The 12,270-nt window shown below is 42.2% G+C and overlaps 1 protein-coding gene across 5 annotated transcripts in view; it reads left to right on the top strand.

The window, feature by feature from the left end:
• MARCHF8 (membrane associated ring-CH-type finger 8) overlaps positions 1-12,270 on the top strand; it is a 171,251-nt gene that overhangs the window by 20,756 nt on the left and 138,225 nt on the right. The window contains exon 2 of one of the 5 annotated variants that reach the window (XM_078853780.1): positions 6,575-6,692. The exons of 3 other annotated variants lie outside the window; for them this stretch is intronic. The gene's annotated coding sequence lies outside the window, so the exon portion shown is untranslated. Of the gene's footprint in view, positions 1-6,574; positions 6,733-12,270 lie in introns of all 5 variants that reach the window. One more of the 5 variants, XM_078853779.1, reaches the window with a different exon arrangement.

Genomic DNA, 12,270 nt, shown 5'->3' with positions numbered 1-12,270 from the left:
CAGGTAGATGGATGGGAGGTCCTGGGTGGTGTCTCGGAATGGTAAAAGTTAAAAACTACAACACTAGAGAACAAAGGAACAAGCAGTGTACAGCACTCACCATTCAAATGACCTTCACCAACAGTTACCACCACTTTGTGATATCTGACACACTGTGGTATTTCCAGGGCTGAAAGTTATAATAAATTCTTATCAGTATGGGGGCCGGGGCATCAGGCAGAAGGGGTGGGGCTGGGGTGGGGCTGGGGGGCGGTCAGTCTCCCCCAGCTAGCCCATCTGCACTGCCTGGCCCCTGCCGCCTGGGGCTCCGGTAGCGATTTAAAAGGGTCTGTGTCTCCAGCCACTGCTGCGGTAGCGGCAGTGCCCGGGAGCCCCAGGCCCTTTTAAATCGCCAGGCCTTGGGAAGGGGCAACGACAGTGCTTTAACGTCATTGCCCCTTCTGCCTCCCCCTGTTGGCAGCACTGCTGGTAGGGTCCGTACTGGCAGGGCAGCTGACGGGGGCCGAGGAGGAAGGGGTAGTGATGTTAAAGCACTGCTGTGGCAGCACTTTAATGTTGCTTCTCCCCACCACCCCCGTCGGTATTTCCCTGTACTTAAACTAGGAAGTAACCGTGACCTCAGGGATTGTGATGTGTTAATTTCTGGTAAATGCCCATTTATAAATGGAAACGCCTGCAAATCCATCTGTACAAGGATGTCAAATTTCTTTTAAAAGGTAGATAAGAATCAGCCCAGTTTACAGATGGGGAAATTGAGACACAAAGAGCAACTTGCCCAGAGTCATATAGTATGTTTGTGGTAGAGCCAGAAATAGAACCTAGGAGTCCTGATGCCCTTTCCCCTTTTGCTGTACATTTGAACCTTTGAAAAGACTTGACTCAGACATGTCCAGTTGTAATATTATGTCAATTCAAATAATGTAATTTGTAGCTAGTTCATCACATGAATTTTAAGGCTTATTGTGATGACAAAATCTAGAATTTCTTTAGATTTACAAAAATGTAGGTAGTAATCTAAATGTGTAGAAAGGTGCCTTTGATTTAAATACACAGCCTATTTCAGCTTAAAGACTTTTGCATGATTTACCTCAGACATGTAATTTTGGAAATTTCCTGTTTGCCTGGAGATGGGGAGACATGTTAGAATTTCATGCTTCTCAAAAGTAGGCTATAAAATTGTTCAAACAATGGCATATTCTCCTTACCCCTGCTTTGGGGAAATATTTAAGCCTGTTAGCATTTGAAAATTTGTAAAGAAGGTTGCTTAGGCTCCTGTTGTTTGTAAGTAGCTTTAACAAACATTATCACCTGTTGTAATAAGCGTAAGTGATGTAGCAGAGTATTTTCCTAAAAATACATCATTGTTAGCTGTGTACAATATAGAATGTGAACTGTTGGCATTTAAACAATAATGAGATTGTTTGTCTTGTCAGTATGTTCTGTTATAAATATTTACACTGTGTTTAAAAAACACAAACTTTCAGTTTTCTGTGTAAATGGATGCATTTGTTTTAAAATTCTTCATTAGTTTTGTAAGATCAGTGTAGAGCAAACACCCAGAGCTATTTTCCTCTGGGTTACACAGTTTTCATTTAACTCTTCACAGATTATGGTGGAGAAGGGGAAATAAGTTAAAACTATACGTAGACGTTGCTGTGCTGTATCATGTGGTCTCCTATGTCGAGTCAGAAGCTTGCATGCAAATTTCCTTTACTAGTCTATAAGTATTGCTGGCCAGGGACTTTCCCACCTTGAATCCTTTGGTTAAAGGAAATTGTATTTAAAGTTGCAGAGTCTCTTCCCGAGGTGACAAATTTGATAATTTAGAAGGGAAATGAGCACTTTTGGTTGAGGTGTTCTGAGGTCCTTTTCACTATAGTGAGGGCTCTAAAAGTTCTCTTTCCTGTCCTTTGTTTCTATTCCTGAAAGAAGAAATATTATTTAGTTGGACTGTGACAACTTATAGGGGAATCATCCTCTCTCTTTGCATGTGTGCTCGCTCTCTCTGCCCAACCCCCCCGAATGACTGAGTGCACACCCGCAGTGTGTATTGACCCAGTTCCTCTTTCTCCTTTGCAGCCCTGCATTTATTTGCTTTGGTTTTATTCAGCCACAGCCAAAGTGCTTTGAGCAACCTCTCCCATCCTGGGCATTTGCTTGATTATGACTTGGAATGATGTTTCATGTCACTTCCCACAAACTTTCATCCACCTCCCTTTGCCCCCCCAGTCAGTGTCAGCTGGAAGGTCCTGCTTGAGAACAATGTAAGAGGCTTCCCACACCATCAGGCCTGGATGCTTGAGCCCCTAATTCCCATTGCCCCCTGTGTGGCAGTGACTGGCACTAGCTTGTCCTATTGATCTTTTATGTATTTATTGTGAACCAAGGCTCAAGAATACCCCAGTATTTCTTGTTAAACCAAATAGAAAGCTGTTAATAGAACACAGGTTATATGGTAGCATGTTGATCCTGAGCAGCTTGAAACGGGTGACATGGGATTCAAGCAAATGGAGACATAATTAATGGCAATCAACATAGCTTCATGGAAACTAGGCCTTGTCAATCAAACTTCATATCATTCTATGACCTGGTTAGAAGTTTGCTTGATAAAAGTAACTGTGTTGGCATAATAGACTTCTGCAAGAGTTAGCATTGCACAACAATCTGATTAAAGAATGAGCACTATATAGAATCAATATGGCACATATTAAATGGATTATAAACTGGCTGATCTCCAGCTGTACCTGGAGCTGTTAGTGGAGTCCCACAGGGATCAGTTCTCTGCCCAATATCATTCAATATTTTTACCAACGATCTGGAAGAAAATATGAAATCGTTGTTGATGAAGTTTGCAGATTATACAAAGATTGGTAGTGTGGTAAATAATGACAGTGTCATTGGTGGGGTGGTAAATAATGACAGGTCACTGATCCAGATCAGTCTGGATTGTTTGGTAAACTGGGTGCAATAAAACATGTTTTTACAAATGTGAGGTCATACACCTAGGAGCAAAGAACATAGGCCATACATACAGGATGGGGAACTGTATCCTGGAAAGTAGTGACTCTGAAAGGGGCTTTGGAGGGTCATGGTAGATAACCATCTGAACACGAGGTCCCAATGCATTGCTGTAGGGGCTAGGAGGGCTAATATGATCCTTGAATGTACTATAAACAAAGGGATATCAAGTAGGGATTACCTCTGTATGTAGCAATAATTAGACCACCGCTGGAGTACAGTGTCCAGCTCTGGTGTCAATACTTTCAAAATGATGTTGAAAATTGGAAAGGATTCAGAAAGCTACAAGCTTAATTAAGTCTGGATGACACTGAAGGCAAGTTGAACTGACCACAGAACTCTTGCTAGTTTCTGCTATCAGGGCTGAGCAATCTGTATGTGCAGGAGCAAAGGTCTGAGCCTTTGGTAGTGGGTGTCTCTCAGGGAAAATAGAATGTAGGGGGAGAACAGTTGGGTTACTGGGATTACTGCTACCCTGACCCCCAACTTTAAAGCTTTGCATTATTTGTTGTGAATCCTTCTTTGGCAATATATTTATTACAAAAGACAGCAGACTTCAGTAATCTGTGGCAGTGGAACTCAGCGGGAGGAGAAAGGACACTAGTTCCCCACCAGTGGAAATATTGATGTGGGGATGGATCTGTGTTTTTCTTCCCCACTGTTCTCATGGAAACGAGAGCAGAATCCGGCTATGTTCCCAGTTGCATGCATACACAGGGGATGGAGACAAGAGTGGAACCCAGAGAAAGGGCTGGAGTCACCATTGCGGCACATTAAATCAGACCAGTTGTCAGAAAGCTGGCAGGACTCCCCAGTCTCTCTTTCCATCCACCATAGGTCCTGATACCCGGCCCAGGGAGGGGCAGGAACACATATGCAGGCCGACAGGGGTGTGAAGGATGGGACAGGGCACTGCCACCTGGGAGCACCAACGGCCCAAGAACTGCTATAGGAAAGGCAGTTGAAACTACCGGGGTGCTCCATCCCAGCCTGGAGCCACCTGCCCACCCCACATGTTCAGCAGCTCCCCTTGCTCCCCCTCTTATTCATCAGCTCCACCCCCCCCCTTCACAAGGTAATTCCTCCCTCTCCCTTAAACAATAAGTTAACAGGTAGTAATAAAAAAGGATAATCTACAGTGGTCACCATTAAAATCTTTCCTATTGTGCCTTTGTAGGTAGATAACATTATACCACAATATTCACAAAATCCCCTGTAACTGGAATAAGGAATAGAGTGAATGCTGCAGTTACATTATTTAAAAAGGCATTATTTAGTGAAGACCGCTATAATCAACTGGTTTAAAAGACAGCTTCTCTAAAGTGTATGGGCCAAGCCTGCTCCCAGTTCCTGCGCGCAGCCCCTTGATTTCAATGGCAGGATTTGCCTCTGTTATCCACCCTGTTGAGCTCTTGCATGACATGAGTATTTGATTGATTTACATTCACTGGATAAACTGTGAAGTATTTATTTTAAAATAACATCTAAAAATGCTCTTGTGAAAGTGCATCGAAAATAACGTGGAGGGATTTTGTTTAATCCTACAAAGTTCAGTGCTGAGGTTTTAGTAGGTTTCAGAGGAACAGCCGTGTTAGTCTGTATTCGCAAAAAGAAAAGGAGTACTTGTGGCACCTTAGAGACTAACCAATTTATTTGAGCATGAGCTTTCGTGAGCTACAGCTCACTTCTGAAGCTTGTTTTGCCAAAACATTGCTGATCAAGTGTTGTGTGTGTATATAAATATGAAAGTGATAGTCCGCCCCTCTCTACCGCCTTTCACTTGACAATCTGCATGCACACTAATCAAGCTTTATTCTTTCCTCGTTAAACAAGGAAGGGGTACACAGAGAATCACATCACCCACCACCACTGAACAGCAGCCACCTCTGTGATGGGGAACGTAGCAGCCATTAAACAGTGTAGAATACCACTAAACAACAGATTAGGATATGCAATAAAGGAGAAAACAATCTCCATTCATGGGGTTGGGGTACAGTGAGGTCAAGGGTAATTACTTGAGTTAGAAATTGGTTTGGTTAGGATGCAGTTGTTAATATCTCTTCTCTTAAATGCACCATGAGATCATAATTGATTGAGTTGTCAGGACCTTGGGTTTTAAATTTCACCCCCTAACTTTGCACTGGGACATTGGTTCAGTACTAACTCAGAAAGGAAGAGTAGCTGTGTGTTCCTTGGTGGAACGTATCAAATACTGGTAAGGCCCAACCCTGCTTAGCTCAAGAGCTGCCAGTATCAGAGTGATATGTCCGCAGCTTATTTTGTGCGGTAACATTGTGACGTTGCACCCCATAATGCTTTATGGGAATATGCTGATGAATGTATATATGACCATAATTGGAATATGTTTTATGTATACGTGCCATGTAACATCTCTGTAAAGGTTATAATCTACTGAATACATTCCTCCTATTTGTATGCATGTATCATTTTTGTATTTGAAGTTATGAATGTTGGCTGTATACCGGTTTGATTTTAAGTAGGTTTTAGTAAGGCATTTGGTCAGCTTCTTTGGAGAGCAGTGTGCAAGTTAAATGCCCAATCAAGAAACACTTAATGGACAATGGATCTTGGAAGGTTCCAATCCACATAAGAAGTCTACCTGAGGACGTTCAAGGTAGCATGTGAACAATGGCTGCTGCCTGTAAAAACCGAGTCATGCATGGACATGTGACTTGCCCATGTGACTCCAAAACTCCATCTTGGAGCTGGACTTTGCATAGGAGAGAGGAGGGGGTCTGCAACCACAAGAGAGAGTCTATTTAAGCCGCTGGGAGACCCCTCCATTTTGTCTTCAGCTGGCTCAAGAGAGCCTCTCCAACCCCAAGGATACCTGAAAGAAACTGGGACAAAGGACAGTAACTACAGGGGGGTGTGAGTGATTGCTGGACCCAAACTAGAAGGAGACTAGTCTCCAAAAGGAAGCTTACTGGAACACCTCTGAGGTTGAGGTTTTATCTCTCCTCAGTTTTCTTGCTGTACTAGGCATAGGCTTGCGTGTTTTATTTTATTTTGATTGGTAATTCACTTTGCTCTCTGTCATCACTTGGAACCACTAAAATCCTATTTTTTGTATTTAATAAATCATGTATTATGTACCCCAGAGTATGCATTAATACCTGGGGGGGGAGGGAGGGGGCAAACAGCTGTGTATATCTCTCTATCCGTGTTATAGAGGGTGAACTATTTATGAGCTTATCCTGTATAAGCTTTATCCAGGGTAAAATGGATTTATTTGGGGTTGGACCCCATTGGGAGTTGGGCATCTGAGTGTTAAAGACAGGAACACTTCTTAAGCTGATTTCAGTTAAGCTTGCAGTTTGTGGGACGTGGTTCAGACCTGGATCTGTGTTTGTGGCTGGCAAGCGTGTCTGGTACAACGAGGCAGGGTTCTGGAGTCCCGGGATGGCAGGGGCAGAAGTAGTCTTGGCACATCAGTTGGCAGCCCCAAGGTTGTGATCCAGCCTGTCACAAACATTACACCCTGTTCAGAGCAACTTAGAACAGATTTTGCATAATTCATGTGTCCCTTATTCAGGAGCATTTAACGCACTGACCAAGTAAGTTTGATGAAAAGTGGAGATGCAGTGCTGGGTGTCCAGGTGATGGAGCAAGAAGTGCCCTTTGAAGATGGATTCTAAAATCATGTGGAGCAGGTAGAGAGCTGCTGACTGGCATAAAAACCAAAATGTTTATGTGAGTGTTGGAACATTATTCTGTTTAAGACTCACTCTGAGTGTCTGTTAGGAATTCCTGATACAGCAAGGTCTGCTGAGAATGGAATTTGAACCTTACCTCTGAATTTCCTTTTGCTTGTACCAGGTTATTTTTCTGAGATCATTTTTAGTATTCTAAAAAGCTGTACATGATGGATACCACAGGAATCTCAATAACGATCACTGTTCTGTTCATTATATAATACAGTTGCAATTAGTGATTTTATAAAACAAATAATGTGTAAACCTAAGGGACCATAATGGCTCCTTTATTTCTTTGTTATTAAAACACAGAGAATTGGCATTTGTTTTCCGTTGAATGTTAACAAACTAGGCCTTAATGACTCTGAACAACTGATTTGATGGGGACTGTTGTTTAAGCAAACACAGAGCCTGATTCTATGAGGTTGAAATCAGGTGGAGCTGAGTGCTCTGAGATATGGACCCATAGTTTTTCAATGCTATAGTGCAAATGGATAAGCAGTATTCTTTTCTAACAAACTGTTTTGTCTAACACAATAATACTCCAGCTTTGAATAGAATTATTTAGGTTGGCAGACCTCTTTAGTGAGTTCTCTAGCGTCTCGATATCTACTATATATATTTATCTCTATATGACATGTAGTCCATACCCATATAATAGTGGCAGAGTTGACTTCATTGTTCCTAATTGCTCCATAAAATTGTTCAAAGAAAACATTAACATTCTTGCAAGAAAACTTTTATTTTTAGGCTAGTAGCAAGTGGGGGAAAAAAGGGGGAACTGAGGAAAAATTAATATCAACAAGCTGCAAAGTTTCTACTGAACTAGTACACTATGAAAGTTTATGTGCTCTGTTAAAGTGGTGTAAATCCAGATTAACGCCACAAACTTCTGTGGCACTGCTCCAGTTTTGCACCACCGAATCTGAGAACAGAATCTGGATCACTCGGCTCTTGGCCATTTACAATAAATGGAAACACCAACATAGGTAGGGTGGGGTAAGGAGAGAGAGAAAAGTGTGTTCTTTTTTTTCCCTAATTTTAAACTTCTGGAATAGAAAATAGGTTTAGTTTTCATGTTTGCAACTGGATGATGAGCCCATGAGCTTTGATAATATGCCTTTAACTGTGCTGCTAACAAAATACTGATTAAGCTACAGTAAAACAAAATAAAATGTAGATGCAAGATCCTCTTTTTGAGAATGCACATCTGTTATCTCCAGAAAAGATTATTGACGCCTACATTTGTAGCCTACAGAAAGAAGACAGATATCTTATTCAGTTGAAACTGCGAAGTAGTAAGCAAAGTAACAACCCAAGCAGGAACATGGCCAGGTCACTCTGTTCTTCTGGAAAATGTCAGAGGGACTCCTAACATTCACAAGTGTTTAAGATTTCACATCAACACCTTCACAAAAACAATGCCACCTAACACTTTGTTGACAGATTGATTCACTTCTGACTTTGGGCAGGTCTTCCCCAAACGCACTCCCCGTGGACTCCGGAACTCCAGCTCGCAATAGGCGGAAGCGGAGTTGACAGGGGAGCAGCAGCGGTCGACTCGCCACCGTCCTCACGGCCTGGTAGGTCGACCTACTATACACTGACTTCAGCTATGCTATTCCAGTAGCTGAAGTTGCGTATTTTAGGTCTCTCTCTCCCCCCCCACCCCAGTGTAGACCAGGGCTTGGAGGGAGGGATGCCAGTTGCTGAATCCTCCACCTAATTCTTTAGCAGGCTGGGGACCTCCTGGGGGGTCTCCCATCCAAGTATTGACCAGGATTCGTCCTGCTTAGCCGGTGAAATTTGGCAAGATCACTTCCCATGGCGATGTCACTGAATGCATTAGAGGAACACTGTCACCTAAAATAAAATAAATCACATTATATCTTTCCTTACTTTTGTTATGCAACACATTAAATTATTCAAACAGGTTTTTTTAAGTCTAATTTACTTACTACAATTTATGCTTTTTTAAAAAATGAAATTTGACACGTTTCAAGTCACATTCACTGTCACATTTTCATGCAGGAGCACAGTGCTGCAATAATCAGATTGCAAACACTGCAGGAGAATGGGATTATTTCCAACAAATAAACGTAAGAATTGCCATACCAAATCAGACCAGTAATCCATCTAGAGCAGTATGCTGCACCAATGGTGGCCAGTGCTAGGTGTGCTGAAGGAAGGTGCAACAAACCCTGCAGTAGTCAATTATGGAATAACCTCCGCATAGGAGAAATTTCTTCCTAATCCCTGCTTAGGTGGAAGCAGTCATGTCCTGAAACATGGTGGTTTACAGCTGTTACAAAATTAAGGTTTTAAAATTGTTTTTAATGCTTACTTTTGTAAAGCCTGGCCCTTTATTTTTAATCCTGCTAAGCTCTTGACCTCAATGATATGTTGTGGCAATGAATTCCACAGGCCAGTTGTGCATCATGTGGAAAAAGTATTTCCTTTGGAATTAAAAGGTTTTTTTTTTTTCTTCCATTTGAATTCAAGAGAAAAGCAGTACTGAAAATATTTCTGTGAACCTTCACTGTAAGAGCAGTTTAAAAATATACATATATATTACACCCCTCCCCCCCCATTTTGACCAGTGTGCCTTTAAATTGGAAGTATCTGTGTAAATCTGCTGACAATGCCACTACAGTGTCAATGCCATCAATGAAAATATGTCAAGTAGTAGGGGAACGTGGTGGTATTTTGTTTGTATTATTTAAATTGCCTATTCAGAGAGCTTAGTTTACATTGTACATCTTTGCCTCAACCTGGATCTCATTAGTTAACACACCTCTAGAAAGGAAGCCATGGTCTGTTTGAAGTACTATACTCACCCAGGCCTGTGAAGGGATGCCTGGCAAAAAGGAACTCGGCCTTCAAACTAGCACTTCAGATCAACAGGGGAGAGAACCCTGAAATTGGGGGAAAACCAGCAGAGCCTGAAAGTCTATTTAGTTATAAGCTTTTCTTATGACATACCTCTCAGATGATTCATGAGATAAGTCCATGTTATCCCCATTTTGTAGACGGAGAAACCGAGGGACAGAGAAGTTAAGTGATTTGGCCTAAGAGACTCTTAAAGGCAGCCTCACTGCTGCTCCTGCTTCAGCTTCCCTCCTTTTTGCGTACAGATTGTTAAAGCACATGTGCAGAAGCACTGCTAGAAAGAGGAGCTAATGTCCCAAATGCACGCACGCTAGCCAGCAGTATTTGAAGCAGGGATTTATTGTGTCCATCTGTGAGGTCCCACAGGTTGTAGAACACTGATGTATGCATTATTGTAATAGATTCTCACTCTTGCACCCATGAGTGAAGGCTGCTGTCATTACACGGTGGCTGCATCTATGGTATTCTCTCTTCCCTAAAATTTCTCCTCATTGCTATCGCTAGTGTAGTTCTACCAGTGGTAGCCTAATTGGAGCAGTAATGTGGATAAAGATCCAGATGACTGCTGATATTTTAACAACTGTTTTGTCTACCTTGCTCAGAGCAGGTCTTGGTTCCACTGAAGTCAATGGCAAAATTCCCATGGACTTTAGTGGAATCAGGATTTCACTCCAGTGCTGTTGAAACCCTGACAGTTGCTGGCATGCTCTCTCTGGTAGCAATTGCACCATTGACTGTTGCAGCTTCAATGGTGGGAATTTTTAGAACAGACTCCAGTGTAGACAAAGCCATAATGAGTACAGAATGGGCAGTGGAAATTCAAGCTTCCCCAGTCACAGTCCTGGCAGTGTGCCTCATCCATGACCTGGAGGAATTGCCTCTGGGGTGAGAATTGCAGTCCAGTACCCATGGCCTCTTCAGCCCTTGACTTCTCTAATGAGGCTGCCACCAAAGGGGCCACATTGGTGCCAGCTGTGAGGGTAGGAATTTGGATTGTTTGATTTCATGTGGACATCCGTGCATTTGGAGCTGGATTGAGATCACATTTTCCATCAGGCGGTGTTGCCTTTCTACTAGCGTCGAGTGTCTGTACTTTGTATACAAGTCAATTGATCACTTCTAGTAAGTTTATCATTTAATTATTGCAGTAGAGCTAGTGATATGTCATCCTGAGGATAAAATAGTGACCCCAGCACTGAGTCCTAGGAGAACGTATAGTTTGACCTACCAGTTTGGAGCTGTTTGATATTTCTATGGTTTTCTAGCCATGCCTGTAATCCATGATAAGCTTTTATCTCTCACACAGCAGCTACTAGGTTTCCTTAGCAGCCTCATGAGGGTGAGACCGTATTGTATACTTTCTGATAATCTAATTGGATTAGGACTACTAGTTTAACTCTTTTGAAGAATTCTAACACAAGCTGTCATAGAAGTATTATCTGCCTATAGAGAAGCAGGTCTGGCTTGTTTAATACAACCTGACAGAAACGAGGTGCTTTTTAACTCTTCTGTTGGTCCCAGTAAGAAAAGGAGGACTTGTGGCACCTTAGAGACTAACCAATTTATTTGAGCATAAGCTTTCATGAGCTACAGCTCACTTCATTGGATGCATACCTTGGAAAGTGTAGAAGATCTTTTTATATACACACAAAGCATGAAAAAATACCTCCTCCCACCCCACTCTCCTGCTGGTAATAGCTTATCCAAAGTGACCACTCTCCCCACAATGTGTATGATAATCAAGGTGGGCCACTTCCGTCATGCACAACGTAAGGAGAGTGGTCACTTTGGATAAGCTATTGCCAGCAGGAGAGTGAGTTTGTGGGGGGTGGAGGGGTGAGAAAACCTGGATTTGTGCTGGAAGTGGCCCACCTTGATTATCATACACATTGTGAGGAGAGTGGTCACTTTAGATAAGCTATTACCAGCAGGAGAGTGGGGTGGGAGGAGGTATTTTTTCATGCTTTGTGTGTATATAAAAAGATCTTCTACACTTTCCAAGGTATGCATCCGATGAAGTGAGCTGTAGCTCACGAAAGCTTACTCTGAAACCAATTTATTTGAGCATAACAGCCGTGTTAGTCTGTATTCGCAAAAAGAAAAGGAGTACTTGTGGCACCTTAGAGACTAACCAATTTATTTGAGCATAAGCTTTCGTGAGCTACAGCTCACTTCATCGGATGCATGCTGTGGAAAGTGTAGAAGATCTTATTATATACACACAAAAAGCATGAAAAAATACCTCCTCCCACCCCACTCTCCTGCTGGTAATAGCTTATCCAAAGTGACCACTCTCCTTACATTGTGTATGATAATCAAGGTAGGCCATTTCCAGCACAAATCCAGGGTTTAACAAGAACGTCGGCGCGGGGGGGGTGTGTGTTAGGAAAAAACAAGGGGAAATAGGCTACCTTGCATAATGACTAAGCCACTCCCAGTCTCTATTCAAGCCTAAGTTAATTGTATCCAATTTGCAAATGAATTCCAATTCAGCAGTTTCTCGTTGAAGTCTAGATTTGAAGTTTTTTTGTTGTCAAATAGCGACTTTTATGTCTGTAATCGCGTGACCAGAGAGAGTGAAGTGTTCTCCGACTGGTTTATGAATGTTATAATTCTTGACATCTGATTTGTGTCCATTTATTCTTTT

The sequence above is a fragment of the Lepidochelys kempii genome, chromosome 7 (assembly GCF_965140285.1).
Source record: "Lepidochelys kempii isolate rLepKem1 chromosome 7, rLepKem1.hap1, whole genome shotgun sequence".
In the NCBI taxonomy this organism is placed as follows: Eukaryota; Metazoa; Chordata; order Testudines; family Cheloniidae; genus Lepidochelys; species Lepidochelys kempii.
Note: the sequence above shows the minus strand (reverse complement) of the source record. Positions and strands in the feature narration are given on the sequence as shown.